Source organism: Nycticebus coucang, chromosome 17, assembly GCF_027406575.1.
Source record: "Nycticebus coucang isolate mNycCou1 chromosome 17, mNycCou1.pri, whole genome shotgun sequence".
Taxonomy (NCBI): domain Eukaryota; kingdom Metazoa; phylum Chordata; class Mammalia; order Primates; family Lorisidae; genus Nycticebus; species Nycticebus coucang.
The window spans coordinates 30,229,545-30,239,677 of NC_069796.1; the positions used below are offsets into that span (position 1 = coordinate 30,229,545).

General features: G+C 40.8%; 1 pseudogene; it reads left to right on the top strand.

Annotated features, from left to right (window-relative positions):
* Positions 1–101: 101 nt before the first annotated feature.
* On the top strand, positions 102–1,849 carry LOC128568504 (ras-related protein Rab-9A-like; annotated as a pseudogene).
* The last annotated feature ends 8,284 nt before the right edge of the window (positions 1,850–10,133 follow it).

The following is a 10,133-nucleotide window of genomic DNA, read 5'->3' on the forward strand; positions in this document are numbered from 1 at the left end:
ACTGCCCAATGTGAATTACAAATTCAGTGCAATTCCCATCGAAATTCCAATGTCCTGACACACAGAGTAAGCTCAGGAACTTGGTATTTCTAAGAGATATCATGTCTGCTATCAAGTCAGCAAAGCCAATATATACTCATCAGCACCATACAACCTTTAGTCTGGAGCAACTTACAGAATTGAGAGTAGAGTTTATAAAGATCATGTGCCCAGACAGGGTTACCATAATGAACCTGGCTTCAAGGTTCCACCTTGATGAATCAGTAATAATGACTTGGTTCAAGAACCAGTATATCAGATGGAGGAAGGGGCAAGAGCAGCAGCAACAGGCTCAGCCAAGGGTGGTACCAGGAGCATCAGACCAGACTATTTCAGGGAAGGAAGAGGAGACCCCCTTGCCCATAAGTGCTGAAAACACTCATCCAATGAGTCTTGGAATTTCAGATAAATCTTACCATGATTCACATGAGCTTTCTGGTATCGAGAAGCCTGGTGCTTCTGTGTGGAATCTATCAGGGGACTCTCAGCCTTTTGATATTCAACAGATATCTCTGGGGGATTCTAATCCTTCTTGGGCCTCCATTCCCTATGAAATAGATGAATTAATAAAGATGCTTTGAGCCCCTCCCCCCCAAAAAGAAAGAAATAGATGAATTTGTGAAACTATATGACCTACCTGGGGAAGAAGATCCTAGCATGCTAGATCCATATCTTTTCCCAGTGCACTTCTATTGAGGGGCTATGGTCACCGATCTTGAGTGTAACTCTTACTGTATCTACAGCTCCTGAAAAAGATTTGTGATCCAAATCCTGACCAACCAAGAGGCATTTCCAAACACTTGAATGAGTTGACTCAATCTAAACAGATCAGAGTCAAAGGATGTATCTTTTTCTTTAAGAAGAAAAAAAATCCCTCACTTTTCATTATTGCCTGCATATTCTGTGTTCCATTTGAGTGCCTCCTCACCCATATTTCAGTATTAAAGACAGTTAGCAGCCCGGTCTGTCTCCCTGTTGTTCCCTTTGTGCTGGACAGGAGCAGGTACAGCTGGAGCTGGGTGGTGCCACCCTGCTGCCTCCTGCCTGCCAGGGCCATGGCTCTCTTTCAGTCCTATTGCTGCCAAACATGTCACCCAGGAGCTCTCAGGGCATCCTCCAATGTGGCCACGAGACTACAGCACTCTGGGGGCTTGAAGAAACTTCCTGTACTGCCTTAATGACCCTGGCATTGTGATGAAACACTTTGCCTCCACGTCTGAGTGAATCTTCTCAATAACCACAGGAGATAATGATACTTGAATTGAATAATTAATCTCAAAGCTCTTGAGGTTAATTGAGTTTGATAGCCAGCTCTTCCATACAATAGGTGTGGAATTTTAAAATAAAGATTTGGAGGTGAACGAACATGTGGTTACCATGGAGATTTGAGACACAGCTGGTGAAGAGCAATTCTGAAGCCTGAGGATGTCATTTTACAGAGGTTCTGACTACTGGCCTGCTTACTTTTAAGTGTTGATGATTTGCAAAACCTCCAGAACTGGAGTAACTGGAAGAAAGAATTCATATATTATGGGGATGTGAAAGGGCCCAAAAGCTTTCCTTTTGTGATTCTGGGTAACAGAATTGACATAAGTGAATGGCAGGTGTCTATAGAAGAAGCCCAGATCTAGTGCAGGGATAACGGTGACTATCCTTACTTTGAAACAAGTGCAAAAGGTCCCACAGATGTTGCAGCAGCCTTTCAGGAAGAGTTCTTGCTATAAGACATAGGTCAGATGACTTGATTTAGACAGACACCATCAATCTTCACTGAAAGCCCAAGCCTAGCTCATCTTATTGTGATTATTAAAGAGATTGTTTATACATTATAACTGACTCATAGGTATACACAAAATAAACACCTGGGAGCAGAGAGGATTAGCATTTGCAGCAGTATGTCATCTACTAATAAAAGTAAACTAATTCATATTGCTACTTCATTAGTTGGTGGGGGAAGGGACACATCCACTCACTAAGGAATCTATTTGCTCAATAAAAGCAATTTACATTTATAAATTGTCATGGAGTCTAATAATGTTTCTTTAATTTAAATATGTAAATTACAGAGCTAATGAATGAGATATACAAGATTTTAATTATAATTGAAGCAAAAAAAACATAACTTAAAAAAAATTCCAATGGAAAGTAAGAGCAGAGAGAGGGAAAGAGGGAGGGGAGTCGGGCCTTGGTGTGTGCCACACCTTTTGGGGGCAAGACACGATTGCAAGAGGGACTTTGCCTAACAAATGTAATCAGTATAACCTGGTTTATTGTACCCTCAATGAATCCCCAACAATACAAATAAAAAATAAAAATAAATAAATAAATAAAAATTCCAAAAATCTCACAGATCTAGAAAAAAAACGATCCTAACTTTTTTATGGAATCGCATAAAAAAGACTCTGAATAGCCACGGCAATCCTAGCAAAAAGAACAAATCTGGAGGTATCTTATTACCTGACTCCAAATTATACTATAAGGCTATAGTAACCAAAACAGCGTAATACTGGTATAAAGGTAAATACAGAGATCAATGAAAAGGAATAGAAAACCAAGCCCAGAAATAAAAACCTATAGCTATGACCAATTGACTTTTGACGAAGCAGACAAAAACACACTCTGGAGAAAGGAAGCCCTATTTTATAAATGGTGCTGAAAAAACTGGATAGCCACATGAAGAAAAATGACATTGGAGCCCTATCTCTTAACATATGGAAAAAATAACTCACTATGGATTCAAGACAAATAAAAGACCTGAAGCCATAAAAATTCTGGAAGAAAAGGTAGGAAAAACTCTTCTATAAATTGGCCTACGCAAATAATTTAGGATGCCAAAAGCAAATATAATAATACAAAAATAATAAATGGGACTTAATTAAAACATTTATGTACAGCAAAGGAAATAATCAACAGAGTAAATAGACAACCTACAGAAGGAGATAAAATATTCACAAACTATACATCTAATGAAGGACTAATCTACAAATAACTAAAACAAATCAGAGGGCAGCACCTGTGGCTCAAAGGAGTAGGGCCCCAGCCCCATATGCCAGAGGTGGCGGGTTCAAACCCAGCCCTGGCCAAACACTTCAAAAAAATAAAATAAAAATCAGAAAGAACAAATCAAAAAGTAGGCAAAACTCATGAACAGATTCTCCTCAAAGATAGAAAAAGGCCAGTAAACATATAATAAATGCTCAATATCACTAATAGTAAGGGAAATTCAAATTAAAACCACAATGAGATACCCTCTTACCCTTATCAGAATTGCCATTATTAAAAAGTCAAAAACACTGCAATGTACATGGAACACTATTCACTGTTGGTGGGAATATAAACTTGTAGAATCGCTATGGAAAGCATTATGGAGATTCCTCAAAGAATCAAAAATAGACCTACCAAATTCAATCCAGCAATCCCACTAGTGAGTATCTTCTCAAAGGAAAATAAGTCATTTTATTAAAAAGACACCTGCACTCGAATGTTTACTGCAGCAGAATTCACAACAGCAAAGATATGGAATCAACCTGAGTGGCTATCAACTGGTGAGTAGATAAAAAATGTGATAAATGTGGTATATACCATGGAGTACTACTCAGCCATAAATAGGAATAAAATAACATCTTATGCAGCAACTTGGATGGAACTGGAGACAATTATCCTAGGTATCTCAGACATGGAAAAAACAGGTAACTTGTGTTCTCACTTTAGTGGAAAAAATAATGGACATGGGAAACAATGAAGGGGAGGTGAGAGATCAAAATCTGCCTAACAAGTACAATGTACACTATTCTGGTGACTGGTACAAGGATATACAAGTTATTCATGTAAAGCAAAACACTTGTATCCCCTAATTTTTTTTTTTTTTTTTTGAGAAAGAGTCTCACTATGTCACCCTGAGTAGAGTGCCATAGCGATAGCGTCACAGCTCACAGCAACCTCAAACTCTTGGGCTTAAGCAATTCTCTTGCCTCAGCCTCCCAAGTAGCTGGGACTACAGGTGCCCATCACAATGCCCAGCTATTTTTTTCTTGTAGTTGTCATTGTTATTTAGCAGGCCCAGGCTGGGTTCAAACTCACTAGCCCCAGTGTATGTGGCAGCGCCCTAACCACTGATATGGGTGCCAAGCCTCCCCTAAATTTTCTGAAATAAAAAACTGATAAATTAGACAAGGCATATATTGAGAGAAAATATTTATAAAACACATAAATGACAAAAACTTTTATATAGAACATATAAAGAATTCTATAAATTTGATAACAGGAAAATAAATAACCTAATTTTTAAAATAGGCAAAAGAGTTGAATAGACACTTCACCAAAGAAAATATGTATATACAAGCACATAAGCACATGAAAAAATATTCAATATCATTTATCACTAGGGAAATGGAAATTAAAATCATAATGAAATAACACTATGCACTTATTAGAATGACTTAAATGAAAAATAGAATGATAATATCAAGTGCTTGCAAGATTGTGGAACAATTTAAATTCTCTTGCATATGGCTGTGGAAATTCAAAATCATTTTAGAAAATAGTTTGGGAAGTTTTTTAAATATAAATATATAACATTCATAATATGAACCAGTAATCCTACTGATGGACTTTACCTAAGAGATGAAAACTTATGTTCACACAAAAACTTGCTTGTAAATATTTATAATAATTTATAATCACTAAAAACTGGAAGCAATCCAAGTGCCCATTGATACATGAAAGGATTAATAAAATATGGCATACACATATTATGGAGTACTACTCAGCCATAAAGAAAAATGGGGAGCTAGCATCTTTTGTGACGACCTTGGTGGAACTGGAGACCATTCTTTGAAGTGAAGCATTATTGGAATGGACAAAGAAATCCATGTATTCATTAACAAGTTGGAACTGATCAGTCAATGCTTAAGTGCACGTATGGAAATAAATCTCAATGAAAATCAAGGTGGGGGTGGCGCCTGTGGCTCAGTCAGTAAGGCGCCGGCCCCATATACGGAGGGTGGTGGGTTCAAACCCGGCCCCGGCCAAACTGCAACCAAAAAAATAGCCGGGCGTTGTGGCGGGCGCCTGTAGTCCCAGCTACTCGGGAGGCTGAGGCAAGAGAATCGCTTAAGCCCAGGAGTTGGAGGTTGCTGTGAGCTGTGTGAGGCCACGGCACTCTACCGAGGGCCATAAAGTGAGACTCTGTCTCTACAAAAAAAAAAAAAAAAAGAAAGAAAATCAAGGTGGGAGAGGAGGACGTGGGGATGGGCAAATTCATAACTGTTGAGCATGGTGCATACTGTCTGGATAGGAGGCACAATTATAACTTTGACTCAATTTGTGCAAAAAAACAAAGTATATAAACAAAATATGTGTACACCCTAATATTCTGAAAGAAAAAAGAAAAGAAAAACAAATTTAAAAAAATCCATATCCCCTTCAACTTGTTAATGGATAGACAAATGGCAGTATCTCTATACAACAGAATACTAGTCATGAATTAAAATCAACAAGCCCTACTCAACATGGATAAATATAAAATCCATTACAAAAGATGCCAGACTCAATGAGGTACATTCTATGTGATTCCATTTACATGAACCTCTGGCAAAGGCAAAATTGGAGAGATGGAAAACAGATCTGTGTATGCCAAGGATTAGAATTGGCAGGAATGGCTGAGTCTGAAAAGGAATCACCAAAAAATTTAGGGGGTGATGGAATTGTTTTGTGGAACTATGGTGTTGGATACATGATTCTGCACATTTGTCAAATATTATAGCACCGTATACCACAATGAGTAAATTTTACTTTATGAAAATTTTAAAACAACTAGAATATGTATGGAGTGAACAATGGGATTAAGACTATGACAAATTAATCTAATTTAATCAAATGTATATTTATTGCTTAATTACTATATTACACATAAATGATATAACTGTACTGAAAGAGATGGGGAAGAAAGGAACTGACCTAAGTAATTCAGAAAATGATGCTTTGACTGGACACTGTACTGAGGAAGACAAAAAGAACTATACACACACTCCAGTATAAGTGATAAAATTTGTGTAACCTGGCTTATTGTAACCTCAATGAATCCCCAATAATAAAAAAAAAAAGACCCTTATGTCCATTAACAGGTGAACAAATTTTAGTTTATCTACACAATGAAAACAAGATTCAATAAAAAGGAATAGAACTATTGATGTGTATAACCACGTAGATAAATTGAAAATTCATTCTGCTGAGGGAAAGAAGCTAGTCAAAGAAAGAAGACTTATTATATAATTCCACTAATACAACATTTGTAAAAATGCACCTAACATATAGTGACAGAAAGCTGACTGATTAGGTTGGAGGCAAAGATGGATTACACCTAATACGAAGAAATATTTGAGGGTGATGGATATGTTTGTTATCTTGATTGTGCTGATAGTTTCACAGGCACATGCATATATTCAAAATAATCAAATTTTATACTTTTTTATGCTTTAAGATACTTCGGTTATAACTCACAAAGTTGTTTACGGTAATTTCTTAACCAATGTGTTTTGCTCTTATTTTCATTTTTATGTGCCTACATAAATAATGTATCATACAAATTATCTAATTGAGAATAAAAGTTACTTTAATAAATATGAAGTAAACAATTAAAAAAAATTTGTTTCTCAAAGGTGCTGAACTAAAATTCTGAAATTATATCATTTGTATACTAGAGTTGAACAAATTTATATACTGCAGGTATTAAGAATCAGGTTTCTTATCATTTGAAAAACAGGTTAAAATAAGTAAAGGGAAGGACTAAGCTGAACCCTGTGGTGTTGGACTAGAGTTGGAGTTCTCAACAGACACTCATTTTGTTTACATAGATACCTTTTATGTGTGTGTAGACACAAAAATATAGACGTATGCTTGGGAAAGTATATTTATAAATATATTCTCTAGGAGGGAGACAAGATGGCGGACTGAAGCCAGCTTTCAACAGAGGCTCCCGTCCAGAAGGAGAGTTAAGGGACAGGAATTTAGTAAGTATCCTGGTGGACTTGAGCCTCACCAAGAGAGAAGGTTGAAGAACGCACATCAACACCGCTGAGGCAAGCTGTGATCACAAGGACGCAAACAAAAGGTACAAAATCCACCACCAAGTGGACGGGAGTCCCCCTCCCCCATGAGACCGGCTCAAGAGCCCCACAATTGAACAAGCGGGCAGAAATTAAAGGCCCTCCCACTACACTCCAGGGAGAGACCTTCTAAAAACTGGACCTACCTCCCCTACTGGGGTGCCATGGCGTTCTCCTGCCGGGCATAAAACTGAATAAAACTTTGGGAATCCTTTGCCGGCAACCCTGAATCCCCGGTGCTCCCCTCCCGCCCACTGAGGTCTGGAGGCCTGTCCCCCAGGAATTCGGATCCTTGGGTGATTTCTCAAGGGGAGTGGACAGTCCCCGAGTTGCGACTGGTCAGCATTGACTCTGAGGCGCGCGAGTGAGGAGAGGGCACCGGGCTGAAGGGGAGTCACGCCTTGGCGGCACTTCCCTGCGGTGCAGTGCAGCAACCCTCCCCGGGCAACATTACGGGGCAGGAACAAGACTGAATAAGACTCTAGCTTCCCCACTGAGAGCTGAAAACCCCTACTCTCACTCGGGGTCTGAGGGCCTATCCCCCAGGAGTTCGGATCCTTGGGTGATTTCTCAAGGGGAGTGCACAGTGCCTGAGCTGCGCCAGGTCAGCGCTGACTCTGGGACACGTGAGCGAAGAGAGGGCACTCTGCTGAGGGGAAATCAAGCCTTGGCGGCACTTCCCTGCGGTGCAGTCCAGGAGCCCTCCCCGGGCCGTAGTGTTGCGTAAAACTGAATGAAACTCTAGCTTCCCCCCCCCCACTCCCAATCGGGATCTGGGGGCCCATCCCCCAAGAGTTCTGATTCTTGGGGGATCTCTTGAGGGGTGTGGACCCAGCACAAACTGCGGCCACTCAGTGCTGACTCTGGGGCGTGGGACAGAGGAGAAAAGGGTCGCCTGAGTGCCCACACCAGAGCAGCAGTTCCCTGGAGGTAGATCAACAGCCGTTTTTTCTTTAACGGCAGAACGCCCACTTCTGGATATTCTGAGGCCACACCCCCTGTCTCCCTGGGCAACCAGAGGAGGCCACCGGTGAGCGGGGGGATTTCCTGACACGGCTCACAAACCCGGGAAGCTTCCAGGGCGGGGCCGACCCAGAGAGGTGTTCGAACGCAAATCTCCTCCAGCAGCAAAGACGTTTGAACTCAAAACAGCCCGTCTTCTGTAGGCGATTTCGACAGGAACAGAGACAGAACCCCGCAAAGTTGTCTGTTCTATTCTGTTCTGTTCTGTTCTGTTCTGTTACCAGCATCCATCAGGGACGGGGCTAAGCCTGAGTGAACACCTCCTTCCCATCACCTGCATCAAACACTCAAAGATGTCAGGCCCCATCTCCTCCTGCTAGATAGCGGCAGTCTGTGGGGGCCTGGCAGACTTCCTTGTGATTCAGGCAGGTGCAAACCCCTGGAGTGTCTGTTCACTGCAGGCAACTGGGTTAGCCATCTGCAGAGATACCAGTGACTGGGTCCGATGGAGGGGCAAAGTGGGGAAGGAGACGTCAACCTTCCTAGACTGCTCTGTTTGCTGGGTGGCTCCTCCTGACTCCACGCTGCACTGGGGTGAGCTGTCTCAGAGGAGTCACCAGGCCCCTGTGATCCAGTTCCCAGAGACCTCTTGAACTCTCCCACCCGAAACAAGTGCCGATTGAGACAGCTGATTTGGACCTTTTGAACTGGGCTAATAGACTGAGGACTTTTCAGGCGGTGCCCTGGGTGTGCAATTGTAGGAAGGTTTGATTCTCCTTTTCCAACTGGGGCCAGAGGTGGGCAGGCGGGGTGACTTAATTGCTGATTTTTCCACACAGCTGAGACTTCAAGCCAGAGTAGAAGTTGCAATAGGATCGAACAGAAACCAGCAGAAAGCAAGACAGAACCACTTTGCTCCACCACACCAGACAGGGCCCCAGTTTCTCAGGCCACAACATTGTACGGCCCCTCTATAAAGCCCCAGGAGAAAAACCAAAGGGAGTAAAATAACGATGGGGTGGAATCAGTGGAAAAACTCTGGTAACATGAATAACCAGAATAGATCAACCCCCCCAAGAAAAGATACGGCAGATGTGATTGAAGATCCCATTCATAAACAACTGGCTGAGATGTCAGAAATCGAATTCAGAATTTGGATTGCAGACAAGATTAATAAAATGGAATTAGGAATTCGAGGAGAAATTCAAAAATTGTCTCAAGAATTTAACGAATTTAAAGACAAAACCACCAAAGACTTAGACACACTGAAGCAAGAACTTACAGCCCTCAAAGATATGAAAAATACAGTAGAATCCCTCAGTAACAGAATGGAGCAAGCAGAAGAAAGGATTTCTGACATTGAAGATAAAGTCTTCGAACGCTCCCAATCTCTCAAAGAGGAAGAGAAATGGAGAGCAAAAACGGATCACTCACTCAGAGAACTCTCAGATAATTCAAAAAAAAAGCAACATAAGGATTATAGGAATTTCTGAGAACGATGAAGTCGCCTCCGAGGGCACAGAGGCCCTTCTGCATGAAATTATGAAAGAAAATTTTCCAGACATGCCTAGAGAATCTGAAATTCAGATAGCAGACAGCTTCAGAACCCCAGCACGATTCAACCCCAATAAGTCATCCCCCAGACATATCATAATTAGCTTCACTAAAGTTAACATGAAAGAGAAGATTCTCAAAGCAGCCCGGCGAAAGAAAACTATAACGTACAAAGGTAAGAATATTAGAATAACTGCAGATCTCTCTGCTGAAACTTTTCAAGCCAAAAGAGGCTGGTCATCAACTTTTAATCTCCTAAAGCAAAAAAACTTTCAACCCAGGATCTTGTATCCAGCTAAACTGAGTTTCATCTATGATGGAGAAATTAAATACTTCAATGACATTCATATGTTGAAAAAATTTGCCATAAGTAAACCAGCTCTTCAGGATGTTCTCAGACCTCTCCTCCACAATGACAAACCCAATCCTATACCACAAAAGTAAACTCACTCAGAAACTTCGGATCAAACT